We start from the raw sequence: 14,850 nt of genomic DNA, 5'->3' as shown, positions 1-14,850 counted from the left end.
TTACGGTCACAGCTTCCAGTAGGGAATGAAAATACCTGTACACTATGGCAAGTTACTCTTTTTCTTGCTGTTAAATATAAATATAGATGCCTTGTCCAGGGAGATTTAAAGGCAAAAGCTTAGACTATATTCTTGTATAATTACCATTAGATAAATACGGACAGTATTCAGAAAAAAAACAACCCTCATATCCCAGCATGATAATAAATCACACACTTAACCTGAACAGTGAGTGTTTCACCTTTCAGACTATGCTAGATTGACTTCTAAACAAGTCATTTATTTAATTTCCTTCAGAACAGACTCAACAATGCACTTACTGGCCACTTTATGTGTGCAAAGATCTCCTAGCTCAGCTGAGAGCTGGAAAAACTTACTGTACCATGCTAAATCCAAAATAAACTGTCCCCGGCTAAGTGGCTGCAGCTCAAATGCAGACCTCTGGTTTAGATTCTGGTAATGCTGTTTCGTTAATCAGTTTGCTTCTGCCGGTAAAGTTTCAGTTAAAGAACATTTATCTCTGGGATGAAGGAAAGGAAAAGTCATCAAGACTGCTACATCTTTGCCTAAAATAAAGAAAGATGTGTCAACCACAGACTCAATATGTTTTGTACAAATAGAGGAACATGTTTCCCTAGTCCTGTCCTCCGTAGTAGGAGACATCTCGGTCACTTTCGGTTGGGGGAAATGCCTGTGATTTTAAGGAATGCTGAATGTACTCTTTGGCTCTTCTGATCCCTCTAAAAAATGAAGCTAGAGAGAGCTTGAAAGTAAAGCATTCTGTTACAAGGTATTCTTTACTTTATGAAAATGTGTTTTGCTGAATTACTGTTATTATGGGGATAGGGGTGGCACTAAGAAAAATCTCCTCTTGAATTTTAAAAGTTGACATTTTGCTGCTTTAACAGCTCCTGAGTGCCTTAGGATATATAGTACTGTACAGCGTCTTCCTACAAAGGGCCTTTTGTGTTGTGTAGAGTTGAGGTAAGCATGAAAGAGCCTCCGCTCACTTTCGTGCTCTGTGGCTCTGGAAGATGGAGACTAGCTGTATATAAATCAAGGCAATTACTGATGGAATGGCTGCCGGAATGCTTCCTACAGGTTTTCAGATTTGTGGGGAAGGTGAGTTTGACTTCAGATAACTCAAGGATTGAGGATCCCACCACTATCTCTCAAGAATGTATTCCATAAAACTCATTGGTAGGAATTCTTCCCAGAGTATTCAACCTAATATTTCCTTCAACAGTTTCATCATGTACTCAAGTTGAAACTCTTTTACCATTTAAAAAAAAAACAACTTCCTATTCCTTCAGGTGTGTACCCTTCTACTACTAGTAAGCATTTCTCTCATATTAAACAGCCATCTATCAAAATGTTAAATCTTTCAAACCACTCCAAATACAACTCTCAGTGTCTTCTTGTTTATGGAGCAGAGTCCAAGCTCATCCAATCATAAAAAGCCTGCAGAGGTCCAGATGGATCTTAATTTACTGTTACCATTCCTGTTCCTGATGAGAGGCTACATTCGTATACCAGGATGGGGAACTACAGCTACAGACACTGCACAATCATGGTTTTAAGACTGATAGAATTACAGTATTATATGTCAATGTTTAATGTAACTACTTCCCTCCTCTTATTGCGTGAATGTAGCTCATTGCTGGACCAGCCCTCAAAGAGTGGGATTTCCTCAGGACTCAACCACATGACTTCTGTATATAAGATTTTGAAAATTAGATGTTAATAGCTACCATTACCTATCAAAAGAGAAGAAAATAAAAAATAATTTGGTAAAATCAGTTTTGATGTAGATTTATATATACAAAATGCACCGTATTAAGTATGACTGTTATGAAGTAGGAGATAGTAACCCTGCTCTTTACCTCCAAATGCAGCATGCATTACATGGTCAAATAACCTTATCCTAGATCTAGCTCCCTCAATTGTCCAGCAGGTATGGTATAGTGACCTGTTTATAAATTCTTTTAGATTGAAGATTTCATCTGAGATGAAAGTTGGGTGTGGATGAGGGGGCTGCTGAATCCAGGGACCACTCCTTCCAAAACAATACAGCATATGAGGACCACAAAGAAGACCTGGCCCAGGTGGTGTTCAGGAGCTCTGATAAAGGTGCACTAACCCTGACATGTGTGGATGTAGCCACTTTGTGTCATCCTTGCTGGGGATCAGAAACTGCTCCAGGAGGAGAGTGACTCATACACTCAGCCAAAATTTTTAGTGTTACTTTAATTTTTAAAGAAGGTTTCCATACAATGCTTATACTAGCATCCATGACATCCTCTACTGTCTCTCATCCTCTACATCTTCCTTCAGAAAGGATTCCTCAGTCTGCACAGAGTGGTCCTAATGTGTACTGCCTGATATCCAGATCTTGCATTCAAAGACAGCTGCATACGAGCAACACAGAAGTAAGTCTGTCAGATTTCCCTTCATGGGCGTAGCAGCTCTCATGGCAGACATATCTCATTCCTGCATCTATCAGCTGCTGAGCTATTGTAAGCATTTATATCTGATTGTCAGTGGTGTGTCCTACGGCTGGAGATTTTTTACACAGTTTCAAAAGCTATGCCTGATTACGTGCAATTACTGCTGGGTTTGAGCCCCTGAGCCTTTGTAGCCAAGCTGCCTTATTTTTACAGAGCATGTGGGAACATTTGAATTTAAATGTTTTCCTATCACACTACTTCTCTCCCTTTCCCATGTTCATTTTTTTTTTTACTTTAAAAATACGTGAATTATAGCCACAGACTGTGAATAGGGGTGATACTATACCACAGAGGACAATATGAAGAGAATGGATGACACCAGAACTTTACAGTTTTGGTACAGAAGGGAGCAGGCAATGTAGAAAAGGAGGCATCAGTCACCATTGCTCAGACTTTCTGGAGGAGCAGTGCCTCCCTTTTATTCATCTGATTTCATGAGACTCCTCCAGCCCCTTCCCAGGGCCTTGAGCACACCCCCCAGCTCCTGGGGGTCTGGCAGCTGGGGCGCAGGGTCCACACAGAAAGAGCAGAGCGGCCATGTTGCAGCCAGGACTGATCCTGCAGGCCCACAGCCCGGCCCAGCCTCCACCCAGCCCTGTTCCCTCTGAGGTGCCAGATGCCCAGGGCAGTGGCTGCCCCCGGCTGCCCTGCTCCTGGCTGGGGTGGTGGGATGGGCCCTGGCTGCCCGGCCTGACCCTGCCAGACCCACCACAGGGAGCCCCTACCACCCCGGGTTCCCAGCGCCAGAGAGCTGCCAGTCCGCGTGGTGCCCAGACAGCCTGCAGGTACGTTTCTTACGTCCCTCCCAATACGCAGGGATTCCTTATCCCAGACTTAAGGGCTGCCTGAAAGCTCACAGCAAGTTCCAGCTCCTGCATCCATGATGGAGGGAGGCCTCTTGGCCTGGGTGCTGCATCTCAAATTTGCTGTACACACCTTTTATGAGGAGTACTCCTGTGCTTTTGTCTCCTTTAGGAGAGGAGGATCCCATGGCTGCATTTGCTGACAGGACACGGCTTTCCCAGAGGAGCATGCTTGGAGCCGGGACTGAAGACAGGCAGTTTTGCAGGGGGAGAAATTTGAGTAATCACTTCTCCTTTACAGTATATGCATCATCCTTCTCTCAATGCAACATCAAGTGACTGAAATTGGGCAGAAATATGCTCAAGGCTTTTGTCTGGAAAAGCCTTAAATTCCTTACTGCCATAGCAGATGGGTTTTGTAGGCACATTGACCAGAGCAACTGAAAGGAGCAATGTGGAGAGCTAAAGTTGAGCTCTAGGTGTACCCTGGGTTTGAGACCACAGGTTCAGGACTGTTGACCACAAGTCAAGAGGGGTTCTGCAGCTGTCTCCACTGTTCAGGTTCTGTCATGTTCTACTTTGATGTCTTTGTCAAAGATCCATTTTATAGGCTAAAACAACCTCTGGTTGTCTGAATGGCTTCTACAGAAGAGGAAAGCAATGCAACAATGATCATTCTTCTTGTATCTGATTTCTCAGCCCTGGGCTCTATTGTGGAAGAAGCCCTGTTTGAGGGTTGGGTCCTACATCCTGTGTGAGCTACACACGCTGTTGGTGCAATCATTTATGTACCATCAGTGTATTTTCTCCTTTCCAAGGCACAGCTACATCCAAGGGGAAGGAAGGGAGATTCATCCTAGGTTATTTTGCTTTCTCTAGTCCTGATCCGTTTCACCCTTTGACCTAAGGCTAGAGCTTGCTGGATATCTTAAGTTCTAAACAGCATTCTACCTACAACCTCGTCAGTGTATGTCGTAACTACTGATCTATGGTGTAGGGGCTTTCTTAGTTGGAATATGGTAATTGTGAATATGACATTGTCATGCCACCCTGTGATATGTGCTGTAACTAGCTATTTCCTAGCAATAGGAAGCATCCTACTGTGACTTTTAACCTGCAGCAACTGACTGGGGAAATCTTATTGGCCTCATTATTTTGTGAATGAGTGAGGGGATGAAAGGCAGACATCGGAAAATGTTAGTGTGCACTGCCACACAGGAGCTGTATTCAGAAAAATGTGATCTTGAGGCCTGCAATAAGACAGGGAAAATAATTTGTCATTTATGCCACCTACATGCCATAAAAAAGTGAGATGTGGTTTGATGCGTAGTGATGACACTGTCATCCTATTGCATGTATAATGATGACTCATGATGTCACAAATAAGATAGCATAAAATAACAGCTTGATCTGAATGTTCATATATTCTACAAACCAATTGGAAATGAAGGAAAACCACTATCGCTTTGATCAATTAATGGTTTTTATTCTTCTCCTCCATTTGGCACATTTGCCTTTTGCCCCACAGCTAGCTAGCCAGCCACGGAGTTATGCTATTTCCTTCTTGGGGTCCAGCTGCAATGTTTCTGCCTCTATTTCACAGGGTAATCAGCCAGAGGGTTCAAATAAGTAGAATTACCAGTCAGGGGACTGTTTTGAAACACCTCATCCCAAAAGAGGGAATAGAAAGAATAACGCTTTTAAGCAGGAATATGGGATTTGCATTGTGAACAGGGAAAACTTCCTCAGATGCTACAGGCTCTGAACATCCATTGCCTCAGCCCACTTACCACCTATTACTTCACCCACGACAAGCAAGCTTATGCTTCAGCTTTTTACCTTCCTGTCACAAAGCATGCGTGTAAAAATGGTGACCTGCAGATAGGACTCCCCCTGAGAGCAAGCAATTTGCACAACCTCCTTGCTCTGCTGGTATAAAAAGAAAAAAGCACTTGCAAGCAAAGTCAGGTAGCATTCCTCTGCTCCTAGGAGAGCACTGCTTCGCTAAGAATACCAAGGAAATGGCACTTCTTTGAATAAGAATGCAAGAACAGACTCACTGGGTCAAACCAAACCTTCACCTAACGTAGCATCCAACAGTGTCCAAAAATGGAGATGAGGAAAGACTGTGATGCATGCAGTATTCAAAAACTGACTGAATATGGCCTTGAGAAACCTGGCCTAACTTTGAAGCTGGCCTTGCTTTGAGTAGGAAGTTGGCCTAGATAACCTCCAGAAGTCCCTTTTAATCTAAATTATTCCATGACTCCAATCGAATAAGTCTTTTCTACTACTAAACTGAATATGACCACAGCCTCTAACAATTTACAGCTCCTGCTACAGCTGTGGTAAGTACCACCTCCTGTACTTCCTTGGAAGAGCAAATTCCGATTGTATTACACACTGTTATTACAGTCCAATACTACAGCTTTATTTTAGTTTTGTCTACCAAATACTGAAACTTGTCTCCACATAATTATTAATTCAAACTAAATATCACATTGGCCACCATTACAAGGGTGATGTTTTGTAGAAGAAAAAACACATTTCTTATACGAGGTGTTGTTTTAAATAGTGAAATAACTTCTTGGGATTTTTTCAATCATGTTGCTGCAGTGGAAGATTGATTTGGCCCAAGACAATAACCTTTGTCTTTTACAGTCTTTAATATAAAATTCTAATTTTATCTGTGGAATCAGATCCCGTTCTTGACAGCTTTGCCACGTCTGCCTTTTTTAGCATGGGTTTGGCAGACTTGAGTGGAATGAAGCTCAAAAGTAGAAGGTTTTTAATCTTTTAAATTCTATATTTACTGTCTTTGTAATAGAAATACAGAATCACCTGCAACTGGTGACTGAAATTCATAATTTGAAAAGCCACAGGCTTTTCATTTCCCATTCAACAGCCATCTTCTGATGCATCTTGAAAGGAGCACAGTGAATGTCTTCAACAAAAATAAAACTAAATTTCTTCCTTCATGAAATTGCCAGAGAGTAATAAAGTGGTAGGGTATATGGAGGGAAACGCAGTTTCTGGAAGCTTTTCCCCAGGTAAAACAGCCTGCTAAAAAGCTGATGAGCGAAAGGCTGTGTCCGGGACCACTGAGAAGCAGAGCTCACTCTGCAAGGGGCTCCTTGGGCTTTTATTAGCTGTATTAGTGGCTTTGCAGAAAGAGCTCCTCAGAAGTACGCAGCATTCAAATAACTGAGCAGGCTGTACTTGTCAGAAGGGGAGAGGAGCAAGTGTGCAGGAGTGTTGAAGACCAGAGCTAATGGTTGCATTGTCCACACGGAACAGTTTTCTGACTGGCTGTGCAAGGGAAGTGTCCCACTTCCTTTGCTTGCCTACACAGGATCAATGCTGCTGCTCCCATTAACCCTAGCAGGGGGCTGGCCAAAGACTTCATGCTTTTGTAATATCGGAAATATTACTTGAAGAGCTAGAGGGAAGAAATGCAGCAAATCTTCTCTCCTCCTATTGCAGAAGATCCTGTAATTGAAAGCTTAAAACCAGCTCTCCTTCAGGACCTTCACCTCCCTCCATGAACAGAATTGACTCAGAAATAAATATTCATATCTGCTTTCAATTCAAGTCAAGGCTCATCCTTTGAACTTCTTACTCAAATTCAGGTAAACAAACTCACAAAGCATGTCCAGCTGAACACTTTAGAGAACATATAATGTGTGAAAAACATGTCAGCAGTGAAACAAAAATAATTGCAGGGGGAAAAAAATGAGCTTGATCCAAACAAATATTTATTATTCTTTGTTTGTCTGACTGAAATAAAAACCAAACAAGCATAGTCATTCATTTTCTTTTTTGAGGAACTGATTCTTAACCTGAAAGAAAATGTTGCATTAACAGTTGCTTTTAAGAAATAAGAAGAAAGCAAAAGCTGAAGTTTGTGAATTAATAACAGGGGATGCAGGTTTGGGTTTGTTTTTTTTTTTTTTTAATCCATTTAATATATAACCATGTGTTCCCAGTTGCCTAGACTGGGAAAAGAGATCTGAACTTGTGTCTTGGAAGATTTGAGGAGGGTCACCACATACTCGATCAAAACAGGATTTTGACATGGTCTTCCTTCATATTCCCCAGCTGGAATGAGAGATCACTGTCTTTCAATAATTGCTTGCACATTTTATTAAAAATGTAAAAGATAAAAAAGAACCATATTTGCATGGTTGTTGCCGCTTGTCTGCGGCAAGCTCCGTTCGGTTGCTGGCTGGCCTGAGGCTATCCGCACCCCAGGGCCATTGAGCACTGACACCAATGTGAGGATGCAACAAATGGCGTTTATTTAACTGCGCAACAGCCTTATATAGTCGTCTTGTCCCGTACGAACTCGCACGATACTCGCACATCCTGCTCCTTTCGCCATGCCTACCTTCCGTTACAGCCCGAGATTTTCCGGTCGCCGTACCCTAATCTACCTACATTTCCCACTGCCCATGCTTCAAGTCATGCGAAGTAAAGCGTATTGCTGATTCTGGAGCCTTGCGTCAAAGCGTAAGCGTAGCTAGCGGATACAACATCCCGAGCCCAGGTTCTCCAGTAAGATTCCCCTGCAACCCCTGAGATGCAGAGCAAAAGCAAGTTAATCATGAGCGCATTGTTCAAAGCTTTTGTTTCACTCAGCAACGGTCGCCGTTCCTCATCTTTCTTGGCGCCCCGCCGCTTTACCAGACTCTCTGTACTGTCCTGACTCCTCACGTCTGAAGGTCGAGGCTGGTGCTGTTTCGGCTTCCCCCACAGGTACTCCTGCAAAACATAAAGTTCGGACAGCGTACATATTACTTCGGGTTAGGATTTTGTTTTAAATCAGGGCTCAAACAGCGTGTAGGGACCCACTGTATAACATCATCCCGTTTGATGGCGGCATACCCCCTCCCGTGATGTAGCAGCTCCCAACCTGTTTCCCACTCCGCTGTCCCAGGGAACCGAACCTTGACTGGGGGGCCCACTTCTGGCACCCCTGGACCCCAATGTCGCTCAATTGGGGCACGCTCTTGGTCTCCCCGGGCAAAATGATTCAAAGAATAAGGAGCGCGATGTAAAATGTGAGATTGGTAGTTGACAGGAATTACGTCTGGGAATCCTTCCCCCTCCCCAAGAATCTTAATTCTGTGTTTTAGCGTCTGATTAGCGCGCTCTACAATGGCCTGCCCAGTAGAATTATACGGAATGCCGTGTTTGAGCGTGATACCCCACCGCTGACACCACTGACGTGTAGTATGAGCAATAAAACAGGGGCTATTATCAGTTTTGATCTCGACAGGTAGGCCTAGCCAAGCGATTGCAAGATTCCAATGTAGCTGAATGGAGCGTGCTGTTTGTTTCCGATGCGGGGTGGCCACAATCATCATACTGTAAGTGTCCACGCGCCTCTATATTAGTTCTGATTGGCTTATGCTAAAAAGCTATATCTTGCAGGTGCAGCATTCTTTCTTATTTTTCAACTTCCCCCATATCTTGTTGGTCTCATAGCCAAGGCCCTTGTTCTGTACTATGATTGGCTAGTTCATCACCACCCCATTACCACCCCCTGGACATGCCTGGACATAGCTCGTTCAGTAGCTCGTTCCCACCATTGTCCTGTGGGAACCCCACAATTTCCCCTTTTTGTTTTTGAACGAGCTATGTCCTATCTCGTCCTTTTTGTTTTTGTTTCTTACTCAAACCCGGTTCCTTGTGTCTCGCAGAGCTCAGTCAGAGAATCCCAGCCTTGATTACCCATAAATCCTGCTCTCTGTTGTTGTGCCAAAAAGGCTGTATTGACCATTCGTTGCACAGTTTTCTGCAAACATGCAAACAAACAGGGTAACACAAGTAGGATAATGCTTATTACAAACATTCCCATAAGCAGACTCTATCTACAAAACATGCAGTTTACTTCAGAACATACTGTTATTCTCTATTATTCAAGCTGAGAGGAAAATTACTGACAGGAAAGCTGATTCTGTTTAAAGGTAACACAGATCAGGCCTTTTAGAGCCTACTCTGAGGCCTACTCTTGCTAAACCGTTGCTAAACCATCCGGTATCAATTTCCCCCTTTGGAAGTAGTTAGATTTATTATCTCACTACTTCCATATACTATTCTCAATGATTGTCTTAACACAACCCACGCAGATCCCTATGGTAACTATAATCACAACTACATAAACTATTCCCTCTAATAATGTGGCTAACCATCCTTTTAGAGACAATCCACCGTACTCCTGTGCCTGTAGAGACAGAAGCATAACCTCGACCCTTTAGTAATAGTTCCCCTGGTCCCAACCGTTCGTTAGTACCTGGTTCCCTATACCACACTTTGCCTTTGTTTTGCACATAGCTTGCTCTCTGTCAAACTGCCTCCCAATGTATTACAATTGGGGGTCGCTCCTTATCTCCTGCTAAAGTTAAATGGTTAAGTACATAAACAGCTTCTGCAAGTCTCTCAGAAGGTTCAGTCACCTCTCCCCCTTTTTGTTTTTGCAGAAACTGTTTCAATGTACTATGAGCACGTTCCACAATCGCCTGACCCGTAGGCGAATGAGGAATCCCAGTGACATGTGTAATACCCCATAGTTGACAAAACTGACGAAAAATCTATGAACAGTATGCTGGTCCATTATCAGTCTTAAGTTGTTGTGGAACCCCAAGACTTGCAAAGCAAGCAAGTAAATGTCGTTTGACATGACGACCTGTTTCCCCAGTTTGTGCTGTTGCCCATATTACATGTGAAAACGTATCAACAGATACATGAACATATTTGAGCCTTCCAAATTCTGCAATGTGAGTAACGTCCATTTGCCACAGTTGCAATGCACTCAATCCTCGAGGATTTACCCCTATTCCAATTCCCATGCCAATTTTCTGACAACTAGGACAAGCACTAACTAATTCACGAGCATGTGCCATGGTGAGGTGAAATTGTTTCGCTAACATTTTCGCTGATTGATGAAAGAATTGATGGGATAGGCGCACTTGTTCAAATAAATTTGGTGATATTTGCGTATAGGACACAAGTGTGTTTGCTTTATTATTTCCAATGCTCAAACCTTGATCAAATTGATGACTACGAATGTGAGTGACAAAATAAGGTACCTCTCTGAGGTTAATTGCCTGATGCAATTGTAGCAAAATGGTGTAAAGTCGCATATTTTTCACTGGTCATATAAAAGCTCTTTCAATTCGATTTACAATGCCTGCTGCATAAAGAGAGTCTGTTACAATATTGACAGGTAAATCCTTCCATTTTACAAAAACCTGATATATCGCAAAAAATTCAAGTGTCTGCAATGAGTCCTCAGTTTGTCCTGAGAATTTACAATGTTTCCACTGTCCATCCTCTTGCCAGGTAATAACTGCTGAATGTGATCACTTTCCTGCATCAGTAAAAACAGTTAGTCCAGTCACAGGTATCTCTGATCTGATAGGTTTTTCTTCCCAATCCTGTTTGCAAATAAACTGTAGCTTTTTATCTTTTGGCAAATGTGTTAACAATTGTCCAGTAAAGTCCTGTAAGGCCATTTGAAAAAGAGTTGACTGATTTGTTAACCACTGTAGATATTCCTTTCTGATAGGTAAATAGATATCATCTGAGTCTAGTCCGGTAATGTCTGTAATCCTTTTATGCACTTTGACAAACAATTGTGCTATTGCTTCCACTCTGGTACAAATTGTTGTTTTAGGATGAAAAACCAAAGAGTCCACTCGAGCATTGCCTTCTGCAATAAACCCAGGCAAATTAGTATGATTTCTTACATGTAAAACATAAAACAATGCAGTTCGGATTTGAATTTCTTGCCACAGAGCTCGCAGCAATTCAAAAACACACTGATTACATATATGCTCTATAACAGATCTATCCAATTGCTTTACAATGCCAGCTACATATGCTGAATCAGTAACCAAATTAAAGGGAATGGGAAAATTCTGAAATATTTTTAATACAGCTCGTAATTCTACCACCTGAGGTGAACCCTTTTGTTGTACTACCATAGATTCCCACTTGCCATCAGAATACCAGACAAGGCCCGCCTTGCCTGTGTTCCCAGATCTATCCGTAAAAATGGTAATTCCATTCACAGGAGTGTCTGCACACCACACTCCTGTGGCAATTGGAAATTCCGCACTCAATTTTATAACAGGATGGGAGGGCAAGTTGTAAACAACCTGTCCCGAGAAATTCTCCATAGCTGTTTGCAAAGCAAAGCTATTAGCCGTACACCACTCAAAATATTGAGCTGCAATAGGAACGGTTAGTGATGCAGGGATTTCTGGCCACAAGCTCCCGACATCGCATCCGTCCTTTGATGAATAATCTGTGCCAATAGCTCTGCAACGAATCTGATCATTCTGAATTCCATTGACCAATTATTGCATACGGAATTTGCCTATCAAAAAAAGTGATAATTTGTATTTCCTGATTCAAATCAATACGATGTACAAATTTGGAATGTAGCCTGCTTTCTATTTCTGTAATCAGTTGCTGTACCTCTGAAGTAGTGTGTCGTGGTGCTGTTAAAGTTGTGTCCCCTGCTACCAATTGGAATAGAGACTGCAATTGTGACGACGTAAGCCCCAAGTACGGCCGCAGCCATAACTTGAGCCTTATGTTCCACAGTACCCACTTTTGCACATGCCTTTATCATAGCATTCAAATCTGTTTTTCCAGGTAAAGCTTCAATGATCTTTTGACAATCAGCATTAGCATTATCCCTGTTTGCCACAGGTCCAAGACTTGGCAGCTGCACAGGTTAACCCTGCGTGGAAACACCAGTCCTGCGCTCCCTGCGGTTCGGGCTGCGAGTTAACTGCTTAGGCCTGGAACTGGTTGGGAAGATTCATTTGTGTCAGCGCACGGTTCCCCTCCCGCGTTCTTTCTCCAGTTTCCCTGTACTCTGCAGCTGGTTGTTATCAGCTGACCTTGAGCATTATACTGAGACCTGCACAGCTTCACAAAATGCCCTAGCTTCCCACAGCAATGACACATCAAAACAGAGTTATCTCTCCCACTCAGCTTCAACTTCTTAAGGCAGTTTTTCTTAAAGTGACCTTCCTGTTCGCACGTATAACAACAATGAACTACCTTAACTGCCACCGCAAAAGTTTTTGCTAAATGCTCCATCTGAAATGTGGTGGTTCCTACTTTCTCACAAGCATCCATTAGCTCAGTTAAGGTGGGGTTACGATTTGCCATCCCTGCAACAACTTTCCTGCAGTCCTCACCTGTGTTGTCCTTCGCTAACTGTAGTGGCAATGCTTCTTTTACAATTTTCCAATCTAACAGTTGCCAAATATTTCTCCCCTCAGGACCCGCACCCACAATCACCGGATATGCTTGTGGAATTATAACTCCTTCTAATAATGCATCTTGAATGACCCCTTTCCATTTCACTCCTCCCTCACCTCCCCCCCCCTTTCCCTGTATACGCGGGTGGACGCTGACCCTCTCCCTCACCTCCCACATTACCAGATGGACGCAAACCTCCCCCCCCGCCCTGATCTAAAGGTGGAGTAGGGAGTTGTAAAGGAGGTTGAGGTGGCCCTAATACTTGTCCCAAACACAGAGGCGGGTTTTGGGGGAGACATAGTCACGTGTCCCGAGGCGTTGGCTGAACGATGCTGCTGCAATTCCGTCTTTAATTCTTCCAGTCATCTACCAAGCTCTGTCATGTCAAGTTCGTGTTCATTTCATGATGGTAACAGTCCTTTCAGTCCTTGTGACTCTGGTACTGCTCACTCCGTAAATGGCGAATCCGGTAAAGGTGGATACGAAGCAGGTTTACCCTCCTTCTTGTCCTCCTGCTCAGCCTCATCCGTAGAGAGATCAATGAGAGGAGGAGGGGGTTTCGGAGGGGTTTCGGCCAAGTCTCCTGTTCAGCGCCTGAATCAATTAGTCCAAATGGAGTTTGTGTTTTAGGGCGCACTACAGGTTCTAATGGATCTGTATCTATTTTACTCGCTCCCCGCTCCTCAGCTTTTTTCGGAGCCGTCCGTACCGACGGCGATAAAGGAGCTGCCACCGGTACAGCCACCGGGGCCGTGGGAGGTGTTGGTCCTGCAAACAGTGAGGGGGTAGTAGACGTCTGCAGTCCGAAAGCCTTAAAAGCTGTATGTGTGACTTCTCTCTCTGCTTTTATTCCTTTTAACGCTTCGCTAACCAGCCTCCATGTAGCAGACAATTTAAAGGCTTCCTTATCACCACTTGACACCGCATTCCAGAGAGAGTCACCAATCTTCTCCCATAAAGGCACTTCAAAGACATCATTAAAGGTTGTAATATGTCCTTTATCTTTTGCCCAAAACAGTAACTGCTTTAACTCACCTTCGTCATATTTAATTCCTCTCTCAGAGAGTATATGTTGGAGGAGTTTCACCACTGCCACTTCTGTCTTAGTCAGGGTAGACCCCATGTAAACACGTCCGAACCGCATCCCATGTCTCCCGGTCCTCCTGCGCAGCCCGTAGAAGCCACAAGATAACTCCCCATGTTTTTAATTCTTTGGCAGAACCCGCTGCCATAGCTCGCTCAGCGAGCTTCATCGAGCACCGCTCCCAGGTATTCGGCTGTAAACAATCAGCCGGTCCTGCCACCGCCCCCTCAATAACGAGACGGTCCACACACTGGGCTACGTCTTTCGATTTCACAGAAATCTTAAATTCCCCACCCAGTAACGAAATCACCTTTATCAAGGTTTCCATGGTTCGCGAACCCACTCCGACCTCCCGCGGCCCGCCAGCACAGCAATCACGTCGGGATCACCATTTGTTGCCGCTTGTCTGCGGCAAGCTCCGTTCGGTTGCTGGCTGGCCTGAGGCTATCCGCACCCCAGGGCCATTGAGCACTGACACCAATGTGAGGATGCAACAAATGGCGTTTATTTAACTGCGCAACAGCCTTATATAGTCGTCTTGTCCCGTACGAACTCGCACGATACTTGCACATCCTGCTCCTTTCGCCACGCCTACCTTCCGTTACAGCCCGAGATTTTCCAGTCGCCGTACCCTAATCTACCTACACGTGGTTAGGAACTCCAAGGTAACAGGCCTGAAGTCAGATCCCCTTCTTGCAATACGAATATGACCCAAGGTCCCCCATCTTTCCTCAACAGTCCCTCTATCACTTGTTCTCCAATCTCTTTTACTAGAATTACTTCATTTTTTTTTATTTGAATACTTCCCTTTTTTCCCAGGAAAAATCTGAATTTGCAAATATTTGGGAGAACCTAAGCACATTCTTTAATAAATTAACTATTTGTCTAAAATATTTTGCCTGGTCCTAAGTAGGAGTAACATAACTTGATCAATTTTGGTTTAATAAAAGCTGTATTTGAACTGGTCATAAGGCAGTACTTGACTGTGAACTTCTTCTCTATTTTGTCTTGTATAAATTGAATGCTGAAATACTAATGACTTCTGGGAAACCTTTGTTCAGCAACTGACAGTGCTAGAGAAAGAAAAATCATGTAACAAATTTTGACCTCAGGACTGTCTTTGAATTGTGTTTTCATTAACTTTAGAGATACCAGGAGATTCTGGTGCTGATGA

This window comes from Nyctibius grandis, chromosome 1, assembly GCF_013368605.1.
Source record: "Nyctibius grandis isolate bNycGra1 chromosome 1, bNycGra1.pri, whole genome shotgun sequence".
Classification (NCBI taxonomy): domain Eukaryota; kingdom Metazoa; phylum Chordata; class Aves; order Nyctibiiformes; family Nyctibiidae; genus Nyctibius; species Nyctibius grandis.
This window is presented reverse-complemented; position numbering follows the sequence as displayed.